The 14,577-nt window shown below is 42.6% G+C and overlaps 1 pseudogene; it reads left to right on the top strand.

Moving 5' to 3' along the window:
* The first annotated feature begins 6,026 nt into the window (after positions 1 to 6,026).
* LOC147830513 (melanoma-associated antigen 10-like) lies at positions 6,027 to 7,403 on the top strand (annotated as a pseudogene).
* Positions 7,404 to 14,577: the final 7,174 nt, after the last annotated feature.

Below are 14,577 nucleotides of genomic sequence, written 5' to 3'. Positions count from 1 at the left end.
ATCCCAGGGATGCAGGGATGGTTCAATATATGAAAATCAATCAATGTAATACACCATATCAATGGAGCCAAAGACAAAAACCATATGATTCTCTCCACAGATGCAGAAAAAGCATTTGACAAAATCCAACATGCATTTATGATAAAAAAAAAAAACCCTACAAAAAATTGGAATAGATGGCCTCTACCTCAAACTGATAGAAGCCATCTATGAAAAACCAACAGCCAATATCATACTAAATGGTCAAAAACTGAAATCCTTCACATTAAAATCAGGAACAAGACAAGGATGTCCACTATCACCACTCTTGTTCAATATAGTTCTGGAAACATTAGCCATGGAAATTAGACAAGAGAAAGATATAAAAGGAATAAAGATAGGAAATGAAGAAGTCAAATTGTCATTATTTGCAGGTGACATGATACTCTATATAGAAGACCCCAAGAACTCCACCAAAAGTCTTCTAGACTTAATAACCAAATTCAGTCAAGTAGCTGGTTACAAGGTCAACACACAAAAATCAATAGCTTTCCTCTACACCAATGACAGACTCACTGAGAGAGAAATAGGGCAAATAATTCCTTTCACAATAGCATCCAAAAAACTGAAATACCTAGGAATCATCCTAACAAAAGACATCAAAGACCTCTTCTCTGAAAACTATGGCACTCTGAAAAGAGAGATTGAAGATGATATCAGAAAATGGACAGACATCCCCTGCTCCTGGGTAGGAAGGATTAATAGAGTGAAAATGGCCATACTTCCAAAACTGCTATATAGATTTCATGCAATTCCAATTGAGATCCCAGCAACATACTTTATAGACTTCGAGAAAACAATCCAAAAATTCATTTGGAACAAGAAGAGACCCAGAATAGCAAAAGCAATTCTAGGTAACAGAGACATGGCAGGGGTATCACAATCCCCAACCTGCAACTATACTACAAAGCTACTGTGATAAAAACAGCATGGTACTGGCAAAGAAACAGACTTGAGGACCAGTGGAACAGATTAGAAGATGCAGAAACAACGCCAGACACACTCAGCCATCTCATCTTTGACTAAGGAGCCAAACACCCTCACTGGAGGAAAGATAGCCTCTTTAATAAATGGTGCTGGAAAAATTGGGTTTCAACTTGCCAAAGATTGAAACTAGACCTGTATCTCTCACCATCCACTAAACTAAAATCAAAATGAATTAAAGATCTAAATATTAAAATAGAAACTCTGAACCAGTTGGAACAGAGGTTAGGTAGAACCCTTGAAGACATCAGTGTAGGAAAAGATTTTATGAACAAAACCTCAGTTGCCCATGAACTAGCACAAACAATCAACAAGTGGGATCTCTTCTTATTAAAAGGCTTCTGCACAGCAAGAGAAACCACCGGCAGTGTGAAGAGACAACCCACAATGTGGGAACAAATCTTCACCTGCTCTTCCTCAGACAAAGGTCTACTATCTCGAATCTATAAAGAACTTTAAAAGATCAGACCTCTCAAATTTAAAGACCCAATCTGAAAATGGGCATCTGAAATGAACAGACATTTCTCAGACAAAGAAGTAGAAATAGCAAATAAATACATGAAAAAATGTTCAACATCACTTGTCATTCTAGAGATGCAAATGAAAACAATGCTGAGATTCCACCTCACTCCAGAAAGAATGGTTGCTATCATGAAATTAACCAATAAAAAATGCTGGCAGGGCTGTGGGGAAAGAGAAACCCTGCTCCACTGCTGGTGGGAGTGTAGACTGGTGCAAGTACTGTGGAAATCAGTATGGAGATACCTCAAAAAACCAGGACTGGAAGTCCCATTTGACCCCACTATTCCACTGCTTGGAATCTTCCCCAAAGAATTAAAAGAATCATACCACAGTGATATATGTGTGCCCGTGTTCATAGCAGGACAGTTTGTGATAGCTAATACTTGGAAACAGCCCAAATGCCCATCAACTGGAGACTGGATAAAGAAAATGTGGTTCTTTTATAAAATGGAGTACTACTCAGCCATAAAAAATGAGAAATTAGAGACATTTATAGCTAAGTGGATGCACATTGAGGCAATACTCTTAAGTGAAATAAATAGGACACACATGTGTAAATACTGAATAATTTCTCTAGTGTGAGAAACTGAAAGTGTAAATAAGGACTAAATGTATAATAGGTAATGTGAAATAGGAAGAAAAGGGGCAAAGGGGAAGGAAGTGGGAGGGCTAGGGGAAAGGATAGAAGGAAATGGGATTAATATGAGAAAATCGAAAAATAGGAACAAAATCTTTGTAAATAGGGAGGACTGGAGGGGTTGAAGGGAGGGCTGTGCAAGGGTGAAAAATAAGAACCAAGAGAGACTATGTCAAGGTGCAAATTTCCAATGATGAATGTCATTATATTGTATACCTAAAATGTACCAATTATTAGAATGAATAATCAAAAATGTAAAATAGGAAGAAAAGGTCCAAAGGGGTAGGGGTAGTGGGAGGGGCAGGGGAAAGGAAAGAAGGGAAAGGAAAAATGATGAGAAATGGAAAAAATGGAAATAAAGTCTTTGTAAATAGGGAAGGGTGGAGGGGGTGAAGGGAGGGCTAGGAATGGGGAAAAAATAAGAACCAAGATGTATTATGTAAAGGTACAATTCCCAATGAGAAATGTAATTGTGTTGTATACCTACAATGTACCAGTAAAAGAATTTAATACAAAAAAAAATGTAGTCATCATTACAACTTGCTCAGATGTCTGAGAGATGCAGGCTATATGTTGAGATTTCATGTGCTTTGCCAGTTCTCATACTTTCTCTACTTTGAAAGTCATCCGAGAAGATCATTCAAATCTGCAATCTATGGATTTCTAAATCTTCCCAGGCTCCACCCCTCAGAGTGATTCAGACAGCTTGGGAACTTGAACTTTTAGTCTCTTCTGGGATAGGTGTGGATCCCAAAGCCAGCACTAAGAGAAGTTGCAATATGGGTCACTGGGTACCTCTTCGGGAGGTATCATGGTAACAACATGGCCAATGACAAGATGATAGGATAGGGAGCAGTATCTGTGACACATATCATAGGCATGGATGTTCTGTGATGAGGGCAAGGAGAAACAGGGGTTGGGGGCTTGGATCCAAATGGCCCAGTGACACCTGGGAACCTGTAATGCTTCCTTGCCTTGTCTAAGTGGCATAAGTGGTCTGCTTCAATTCTGCAGGTGCCATCAGATGACTATTTCTGTTTGTCCCCACTTTGCTTTAGGACTCCAAGACTTGTGTTTGGTTAACCATTCACTTGCTCACTCAGCCAACAAACCTGACCTCAGCCACTCCTTGGTGCTTGGACTAATGTGTGTAGGACCTTCCATATTCCAGGCTCTGTGTCAGAGAAAGCATCATGACCTTCAACTTGTCAATTCTCTGACAAAATAACAGTACAATATTCTGTGTATATTCTTCAAGGTTTTAGTGAGAACTCAATGGGATAATGATGTCAGGTGCTCAGGCCGGCCCACTGAATGTTAGGAACAGAACAGTCACTACTTCCTATGGCATGTGCTTCATGTACTCTATCTAGCCAGTTCCCTGTCTTCACCACTTTCTACATCCCATTAACTTCCCTTAGCCATGAACTTCCCTCAGTTCCCTTTTCCATCTTGTCTCCAGGCCTTTTCAATGCTATTCCCTCTTCCAGGAACACTCTTCCACCCTTCTGTCTCCCTTCCACATGCACAGGCATGGCCTGGCTAATGCTGCTTTGAGAGTTCCAAAATCAAAACTCCAGGGGAGCTATCTCTGACACCACTTCCCATGAGTGTTGCACCACGGTGGAGTAACATAGACAGGATTTACACACGTGCACACACACACCACCTTACACAAATGAAAAAAGGGGCCAAAGTTACATAAAATAACAGTTTTCATTTCTTGGGAAATAAAGACATGGTACAATGATCCCTTAGACAGGTGAGGGAGCCCTGAAGTGCCCAGTTAACTTTCTGGTAGGAGTTTCCAGGCAAAACAGAGTCTGGTGGTCTCCATGAGAATTTATAGAGCTTGAGGAAGAGCTGGCATTTGCAGGTCAGAGTACTAGAGAGTAGAACTCTACGGAGCGAGTGCTGGAGAGCTACTAAAGGCTTCCCTCAAATCTTAGTGGGTACTGATCAGCACATGCATGAGAGGAAGCTACTCAAGGTATGGGAAGGAGCCAGGGGAAAAGGATAGAACAATTCTCCAAACTCAGGTCTCACTGTGGTTTATACTCATAACTAGGCAGAGCAGAAGGCTCTTCTGCATGGGGCATTAAGTAGACTACCTGAGAGGTCATTTCCTCATTAGTGAGGCCAAATTAGACTCAGACCAAAGGATATTCTGTTCTCACATAGAGAAGTTTAAAAGCAAGCCTCAAAAGTATAAAACTGTGTTCTAGTAACTTAGCTGCATCTCAGAAGAAAGTTTAAAAATATTTAATGAAAATATAAAGAAACATATTGTCAGTTTATTTAACATAAAATGTACAATGAAATTGAAAAATCACCAAGCATGTATAGAAACTGGAAATGTGACCCTGCCTAGTTTGAATAGGGTTGTCCCTCAAAATTCATGCAGTGTTTAATCCCACACAGTCAGTGATAATGGTAATAAGGGAGTGATAATTCAATTTGATTGTAGTGCTTAGAGATGAGGCCTTTGGGAAGTGACCAGATAAGGGCTAGGGTGGGTCTTGTGATTGAATTTGAGCAGCCTATATGAAAGACCACACACTAACAGGGACATACATGGCTCCCTAGACAATATGCAGCCACTAAGGAGGCTTTGCCTGAGCCGGCATCAGGATATTTAGACTTCCAGTCTCCAAAATCATGAGCCAAAATAAACTAATTCACTGTATAAAGTAGCCTGCCTCAGGTATTTCATCACAGTAACTAAGAGCTCATTAATACAGACCCACAACAAGCAGAAAACTCATTCGGCTGAAAAAGGTCCAGATAAAATTAGTAGAATAACTAATCAGGTGAAAAAATTAGTAGAATAACATTAAAAGCAGTTATTCGGCAAATACTCTATGTTCAAGAAGGTAAAGAAAAGCATAGGCATGTAATGGAGAGATATAAAACCCCAAATCAAGCTTTTAGAGATAAAAGTGGAATGACAAGGAAACAGGTGAGATTAATAGGAAGTTAGTGCTGGCAGAAGAAAATACTAGTGAACTTTTTAAATAGCAATAGAAACAACACTCCCATGAGGAAAAAAATTACCAAGAAATTGAAAACAAATTTCTGTACAACATTCTGTTGAAGGTTCCTATATCCCATAATACTGATCATAGTATTTCCATAAACTTAGTTAAATATAGACTCTGTACGATGTAAACCCCACAATACTAAAAAATGGGATATCTAAAGAGATAACAAGGGAGATAGAATAAAAAAAATACTAAGTTGGACTAAAAGTCAGAAAAAGAGGGAAAAATGAACACAGAATATATAGGACAAATAGAAAGCAGAATATATAGGACAAATAGCAAATAACAAGATGAGAGATTTAAATTAAATCATACAAATAATCACTATAAATGGTATAAAGACCCTAGTTAAAGGTCATGTGTTATCAGACTGAATAGAAAGTAAGACCAAGGGCCGGGGATTTAGCTCAGTGGGGTTCCACCACCTGCCTCACAAGCCCAAGGCCCCGAGTTCGATCCCTGGTACCAAAAAAAAAAAAGTGAGACTAACCAATATGTTTATTGGGGACCCACCCATGAGTCTCAACCTCCTGCAAGACAATACAATGCAAAACGAGAAAGAACAAAAGACACAGAAATGAGACTCAAAGAAAAAACTGGGATCTGGGATCTTCTGAGCTGCTCTGAACAAAGAAAAGGAACCCAAGACCACCAGTATTTAGTGATTATAAGCATGGGAAGAAATAGGGCAGGGTATATGTGAGACATCTGGCAATAGTGGTTATAGAAGGCAAGGCTCTAAAAGAGAGGCAGGCTGAGGGTGAGAGAGAAGGCCACATTCCAGGTTGAGACTCTGAAAATAACCCATTCCTGCCTCTGTTGCCAGCCTTGCACTGTGCAGTGAAAATTCTCAGTTGTGATTTTTCAAAATCTGGATTTGGATTCTTGGAGCAGCTGAACTGCTATTGCTCAACACTCTATTTTCCAGCAGTGGAAATTTGAAGGCTTCTGAGTCCTCAACAATAGGTTCGTGCAGACCTCATGGCTTCTAGTCAAAAGAGTCAATCCTGTGAGGGTTCAAGCTCTTCACAGGACACGAGCTTCTCTCACATCCTGCAAGATGTGCTCCTAAATGCCAAGTTATGTAAGTTGGTGCCATTTCTGCTCCATAAGTATCAAAAGAAGGAGCAGGTCACCATGAAAGAAATGCTGCATGTTCTACCCCATGATTACTGTAAGGACTTCCACCTGAACCTTCAGGAACTCTGTGAGTCTGTGCATCTGGGCTTTGGCATTGATATCAGTGAAGTGGACCACTCTGGCAACACATATGAGCTAGTCCCCATTTTGGGTCTTACATATAATGGGATACTAGATGGCGATGATGAAAGAATCATTCTCAAAATTGACATCATTATATTCATCCTGTCTCTAATCTTCATAGAGGGCAACTGTATCATTGAAGAGGATCTAACCCAAAAAGTGGAAAGATGGGACATGTTAGCTCAGTCTGAGCATATTCATTTTGAGGAAACCTGGAAATTCATTTCTGAGGATTTAGTACAGGAAGAGTACCTGATGTACCAGCAGATTCCTAACAGTGATCCTGCTCACTATGAGTTCCTGTGGGGTTCAAGGGCCCACGCTGAAACCAGCAAGATGAAACTCCTAGGTTCATATGTCCCATCTTAATGGAACAGATCCCAAGTCTTACCCAGAACTATATGAAGAGGCTTTGGAAGCAGAACTAGGTGTAGAGTCAGGGTCCTTGAGAAACGAGATATTGCACAACTGGGTCACTGACTGCTCCCACCCCAGAAGAAATGAGGCCCATTTTCAGTCTCTGTGGAGAGCAGGCAGTTTTCTAAGTAGTGAAGGGCCAGGGGAGGGGGTAAAATACCACACATAGCATCTTGCTGTCTCTTCTATTTGGGTTATTTGGAAATGGACAGGGGTTTTCTTTATGGCTTTTTGAAGTATTGTTCCTTTTGGGGGAGACTGAAGTAGCTTGCATATTTATTGAATGGTATTGACCTCCCATGTATTTTTAGTTTTGTGATGTTGATGTTTGTGTTTTCTGATGGGAATGTGATTTTGTGTGGCATTGATCACAAATGGAGTACCTTTTCCATTCCAAATGTCTTTCCTGTTTTATCATACAAACAGGGAAACCATTCAATTTATTTATGATAAAATAGGAGTGGAATAGGAATTTCCTTGGAAATTGTAAGAAGTTTACATCAACTTAGAGGGACCCTAGAAATAGTGATAAAGATGAAAATCAAATCTTGGCTTCTTATTTCTTTTCCTCTGTTGACCTATACTATTAAAATTATATTTATTTTTTAAAAAGGAAGGCAATGCTTTGTTACAGAAGAGACAAGAGGAGACCAAGACTGGGTCATAGTTAACCAGGAACCCATCAGGTCAATGAAGGAGGCCATAATTCAGGGAAAGAAATTTTGTTAGAGTCACACTGACCTCAGCTGGATTTTATCTCAGTCTGCTGCTGCCTCACAGACCAGGATTTAGGTCTCCGAGGCAGCCATGGGCAGAGGAGCTTTTCTTGCCCCGCCCTGCCATCTGACATGCCCATATGAGTCATGTAGGCTTTGGTCAGTCTCCTAATATAATACAGCCAAATTATGGGGAAGCAAGAAGCCTGTGCCACTTATAGCCTGGTAGTAAACTGGGCAGGGGTGTCAGCTACATATGTTGTCCAACTTTGAATATAAAGTTACCAATAAGTGTCAAGGAAAAGGCTGGATGGGATATCAAAAGACAATGGGGATGGTCTATTAATATCCTGCAGAGAAGCAGGATTCCTTGGAGCAAGCAAGTTAAAAGTGTGGGTCTGAGTTCTACCTAGGGATGGCACTACCTGCAGGGCTAGGAGACATGGGCTTTGAATGCTAGGTTGAGGAGCTGGCATGGATATCAGCAGGCAGTGGACTCACAGAAGGGTCTGGAATGCAGTATGGGAAAGGGTTGGGTCATGCTGCAGACCAGCATCGATCCAGCGAGAAGTCTAGGCCCAAGGTAATGGAGACCCTAGATGACTGCAGTAGAAGTTACGATGTAGCCATGGGTGTGAGGGACCACAGACGTAAGAGTGAAAAGGACAGAGTAGATGAAGAAGGTGGTTTGAACCAGAATGACTAGGAGATCAGATCATGCCTAAAAATAAGAAAATGAGGCAAAGGAGGGGAGAGCAAGGTTGAATGAAGAATATGGATGCATTTAGCATTTACTGTGCATCTATTATGCAACAAGAGTTCAGATAAGAAAGTCAGATCCTAGTTCTCTGAAGCAACATATGAGTCTGCATGACCAGGTCTATATCATCCTCACCTGCACCACAAATCCCCAAGAATACTCTGGAGTACAGCACTTCCGAAACCCATTCTTCCACTTGAAGAGTGGACCATGGCAGTGCTTAGCAATTATTGAACCATACTGCAAGATGGGCACTTAATCTGCAGCACTTACTCCTTGCGGACTGCATCTCTAAAATCAATACCCCCAAGGGGAAATAAAACCTCAACTGCACAGGCCAGGGATTTAGCTCAGCGGCACTGCACCTGCCTTGCAAGTGCAAGGTCCTGAGTTCAATCCCCAGTACCAAAAAGAAACCTCAACTGCACACATGTCTCATTCTTACAAATGTCCTTCATTCCCTACCAATAGATGAGCTGTTCAATGACAGGGAATCAATGCTGAGTCCTGTTGGAAGGAATGAGGTGGGAACTCAGGTAAATTTGCACCATAAGTGAGTTCCATCAAATTGGGTCCCTAGCTCAGCTCTTTATCCTCTGGAAGATCTAGGAATCCCGTGTCAATTTTGTAGACCATTGACCATATGCTGGTGCTGGGGGAATCTGAGAAGAATGTAGCCAACTGTGTTCCATGAGTTCTACTCACCATTAAGAAAGGTTTCCTTCATTTTGTCCCTTATGAGGCTGTAGCACTGCTATGCCCATTTTATTTTCTTATATTTTATTTTTTGCAGTACTGGGGACTGAACCCTGGGCCTTTGTATTAAGCTACGTCTACAGCCCTTTTTTATTTTTTATTTTGAGACAAGTTCTCAGTGAGTCACTAAGTCGCCCAGGCTTGGTTCCACTCACAATCCTTTTACCTCAGCCTTCCAGAGCGATGGCATTATAGATATGCACCATCATGTCCATTTATGCCCATTTTATAGGAAAGCTTATAGACTTGCTGAAAGCAGCACTGACAGTAAGTGGTGAGATTTGAACTCTCAATAGTCAGACCTCAGAGTGCAGCCTCTTAATTCCTGTGAAGTGACTTTCTAGGTTTGGGGAGTCAGAGGAACAGAGATTGTGGAGTGACCCTCTGCTGGATAATAAGCCCCTGCTCTTTTAAAATAGGTAACCCCAGGCCAGGGATTTAGCTTAGTGGTTCTGCCGCCTGCCTCGCAAGCGCAAGGACCTGAGTTCCACCCCCGGTACCAAATAAATAAATAAAATACATAATACCAAGGAAGGAATGCAAGATGAACCTGGAATATGTTGTGGCACAAAACAAAGAAGTGCAAAGAATGGCCCACCATGTCAGAATTGAATAAGAGCCAGCTTGAAGGTCTCCCACTGGCCAAATCTTGGTCAATATAAACATCAAAATAGTCATAATATTGGAATAGAACCCATTAAATAATATTTGAATCCATGAGTACATACAGAGTACATGCATACATAAATGAATAAATGGGGATAAGAGAAACCTATTCCTTCCTGTAGGAGTCCTAACTAGTCAATTTAGACAGAATAAGAGAACCAAAATGATCACTATTTGGTAACTACCTTGGAAAAACAGACTATCCTTGATTTAATGATGGTTCAACTTTGATGTTTCTACTTTATGATGGTAAATAAGTATCATACATAAAAACATTCTTTTTGCTTGTGGTATTCAATAAATTATACTAGATATTTACCAGTTTGTTATAAAGTAGGTTTTGTGTCAGATGATTTTGGTCAACTGCAGGCTAATGTTAAGTGTTCTGACCACATTTAAAGTAGGCCAGACTAAGCTATGATGTTCTGTAGGCTAGGTATATTAAATGCATTTAATTATATTTTCAACTTATGGGCTCATCTAGGTGTAAATGAAGGACGGTTGTGCCCAGATCGCGAAGTCCCCAAAGACCACCAAGGAGCCGTTTCCGATGTAAACACACGAGGGTCGTTTATTCAAGCTCAAGCAGGGGCACTCAACCATCACCGATGCAACGGATCAGGATTGAGAGCCCCAAATTCCAAATCAGCAGGGTTTTTATTGTGGCTACCACAAGGTTTGGGGATGTTCCATTTAGCAGTTACATGATTGGTTGATATTTAGCAAGCATGGGGGGTTGAGGGGTGGCTGCATGTAGAGTTTATGGGAAAAAGGAACAATCAGCACATTGACAGAATGTTCTATAGATAATGGGCCCGGGAGCATCTGTTTTCTGGGCAGACAGAGGATTGAGTTAGGAGCTGTGTCTCTTTTTTTATCTGTTGTCCCACAGCAAGGACATTTTATCATTATTTTATGGGCACAAAGGAGACTAGGGGAATAGTTGACTTCAGTGAAGTGGAATTTATGTCAAGGCCACTTTACTGTCTTATATTTAAGATGGAGTCAAACTTTAAAATGGAGTTAGTTAGGTCTCACAGGACCATCTGAACTTGATTTAGGAAAAGTCATCAATTGTAGGGAACAGGGAAAGGGGACGTTACCAGAACCTCTGCAGCAAGTCCTAGTCTCCTGCGAGCCACAGCAGCACACGGCAAATTACAGGAAAGGTGGACAAATCAGACTGCGAACAAGCTGAGCTTTGGGTCTGATCAGTGCTGCTCTGGGCGGCAAAGACCAAAGCCCCCAGCTTACTGCACCTTTTATTCAGTACTCAGTACATCAGGAGAAACAAAGTGTAACAAATGACTTGCAGAGAGTTCAGTACATCCTGCGTAAATAAGATGTAACAATCCAAGAACAAGGAGGAACTGAGTAGATGTTTGTTGCTCCCAGGATGTTTTCAGGTCCCAGGATGTTTCTTGTCCTGGAGAATCACAGACAGCATCACCGGATCATTGAGATCTCAGTTGTGACCCGAGGCCAAAATGCAATTATGTCTCAGAATTCCATAGCTGGGTTGTAGTCAGGAGAACTAGGCTAACCAAATGATTTTTCCCTAAAATTATGTAGCATTGCTCCCAACAATCAATGAATGCTAAAATTTGTAGATGAAAGTTTGCTTGGAAATGGAATATCCACATCATTCTAAAGTACTTCTCCCAAAAAATACATATTGGTGACAAAGGGGGACAGAGTAATTATACTGTGAGCAGATACCACCCTAACTCAGACATTAAAGTTAATGTGAATAGTAGAGAACAAAGAAAAATTGTATTCTACCTAAAGATGTAATGAAAAGAATATGGCATCATTTCTTGGGTATTCCAACAAAGATGAGCAACCTGAATTTAATAATGAAGAAATAGCCTAACTACAGTTGAGGGTCATTCTACAATGTACCTAGTCTGTAATCTTCAAGAGTGTCAATGTTATAAAAGTCTATGGAAGACTGAGGAGCTGTTCCAGAATCAAGGATTCTAAACAGACATGGCAGCTAAATGCAGTGTGGTCCAGGACTGAGTTCCAGGCCCTGAGGGCATCACTAGGACAGAGAGTGACATGTGGACAGGCCTGGAGGATTAGAGCACTACAACACACTGGTGTTGCTGTGGCTGTGTCTAGACGTGCCCCCAAAGCCTCACGCAGTCTTTTTCAGAGGTGACTGGATCTAGAGTGTGTGATTGATGTACAATGCTGGATTAAGGGTGTGTGATTACTACATCAGCCCACTGATCAATTTGGCACCACCCTAGTCCCAGTAGCCTAGATAGAGTATAAAAGGTGCAGAAAAAAGCTGCCAAGGCCCCTTGTTGCCTTTGCTACCTTGTGTGTGCCATGTTGTCTCTCTTCTACGATGCCTGTCTGCCATCCACCTTGCCTTGGAGCCAGCCAGTTATGGATTGAAACCTCTACAAACTGTAAACTAAATCAACCTTTCCTCCCTTTAACTTTGGGTGTCAGGTATTTTGTCTCAGCAACAAGAGAAAAGTAGGTAAGGCAGGTGTGAATCCTGATTTAGATGCTTGTGCTTCTGTAGAGAGTGTCACTGTTGTAAGAAACACACAAACTCTGTTAAGAACCATGCAGCATATCTCACTCTCTCATCCTCACACTTGCCTGTAGATGCAGGTTCTGAGATTATACAGTGTGTGAGACCTAACTAACTCCATTTTAAAGTTTGACTCAATCTTAAAATAAGACAGTGAGGTGGCCTTGACATAAATTCCACTTCACTGAAGTCAACTATTCCCCTAGTCTCCTTTGTGCCCATAAAATAATGATAAAATGTCCTTGTTGTGGGACAACAGATAAAAAGACACAGCTCCTAACTCAATCCTCTGTCTGCCCAGAAAACAGATGCTCCCGGGCCCATTATCTATAGAACACTCTGTCAATGTGCTGATTGTTCCTTTTTCCCATAAACTCTACATGCAGCCACCCCTCAACCCCCCATTGCTTGCTAAATATCAACCAATCATGTAACTGCTAAATGGAACATCCCCAAACCTTGCAGTAGCCACAATAAAAACCCTGCTGATTTGGAATTCGGGGCTCTCAATCCTGATCCGCTGCGTCGGTGACGATTGAGTGCCCCTGCTCGAGCTTGAATAAACAACTCTCATGTGTTTACATCGGAATCGGCTCCTTGATGGTCTTTGGGGACTTCGCGATCTGGGCACAACATTTGGGGGCTCGTCCGGGATCCCCAAGACCCTCAGGATTCCCGTACCGGAGGGTTGACACTGGCTGGTGTTTCTGTGTTTGTAAAGTCTGGGGCCCATTTTCTGGGAAGGTCGGCAAACGGTCTAGGCCGACGCGCCGCGAGGGCCGCCCACCCGGGATCCTGGAAGACGTTCCGGGATCCTTCAGGAGGGGGCAAAGTGCCCTGTGAGTATGAGTCTGTGGGACTCCTAGGGGGACGGTGCGGGTCGCTCCCGCGCTACGGCGTGAGGCCGCCATCCCATGCTTTTTAGCTTTTCTGTTGTGTCTGTTTGTCTACTGTGTTGACTTGGACTGAGACGATGGGACAGACTGTGACTACCCCCCCTTTCCTTGTTAACAGGTCGTTTCGGGGAAATTAGAAAGCGAGCGCATAATTTGAATTTAGAAATTAAAAAGAGAAAGTTAATCACCCTTTGCAGATCAGAATGGCCAACTTTTAAGGTAAACTGGCCACCAGAGGTTACATTTGACCTAGAAACAGTCAAAAGAGTTAGAGAAATTGTTTTTTGTCCCCGAACGGGACACTCTGACCAGGAGCCATACATCGTTACCTGGGAAGACCTGGTGCAGAACCCTCCCTCTTGGATCAAGCCCTTTTTGCCTCTACAGAAACAGCCTCCTGCGGCAGTCCTAGCGGTGCATGAGAAAACCACCAGAGGAGACTGCCAAAGAAGAGAAATCGACACCAAAGCCACGGTGCCGCTATATCCAGTTCTCCAAGGAGGAACTGAGGAAGATCTCCTTTTTCCCCCTCCCTACCACCCGCACCCCGCTCCTCCACTCCCTCCGCCCCTGGAGGGGGCGCAGGGAACAGCCCCCGCGGCGCCGGTGGCCTCGGCTGCAGCGGCACTGGTGGCGGCCATGGCGGGGGCTGCAGAAAGAAGAGCCCTGACGATAGCTGGGGAGAAAATACCCCGGCAGGCATTGCTAGAGGGGATGGCCCCACCCAAAACACCCGCAGCCACCGAGCAGCCTTGCTGGTGGTGGGGCTGACAGATTCCACTGTCCTCCTGTTGAGGGCGACTGGACCCCCTGGTGAGTATGGCAATCAGCCTCTCCAGTATTGGCCCTTTGCCACTAGTGACCTTTATAATTGGCGCACACAACATGCCAAGTTTTCTGACAATCTCAGGTATCTAATTCAACTGTTAGAGACTGTTTTGTTCACCCACCAGCCCACCTGGGATGACTGTCAACAGCTCCTCCAGATCCTGTTCACGGTGGAGGAATGTAAAAGGATTCAGAACGAGGCCAGGAAATTGGTTCCTGGAGACAGTGGTCAACCCACCCTCAATGTTGACACTATCAACACTTCTTTTCCTTTGTCCCAGCCCGACTGGGACTTCAACATGGCAGAAGGTAAGGAGAGACTCCGGGTCTATCGCCAGACTCTGTTGGGAAGTCTAAAAGCAGCGGCTCTAAGCCCACTAATTTGGCCAAAGTAGGAGATGTTCAACAGGGTAAAGATGAAAGTCCGGTGGCTTTTTTGGAAAAAATCCTAGAGGCCTTCCGTAGATATACTCCCATGGATCCAGAGGCCGCCGAGACTAA

This window comes from Heterocephalus glaber, unplaced genomic scaffold, assembly GCF_053883595.1.
Source record: "Heterocephalus glaber isolate CG9 unplaced genomic scaffold, H.glaber_assembly_v1.0 deba00000122, whole genome shotgun sequence".
Taxonomy (NCBI): Eukaryota; Metazoa; Chordata; class Mammalia; order Rodentia; family Bathyergidae; genus Heterocephalus; species Heterocephalus glaber.
Note: the sequence above shows the minus strand (reverse complement) of the source record. Positions and strands in the feature narration are given on the sequence as shown.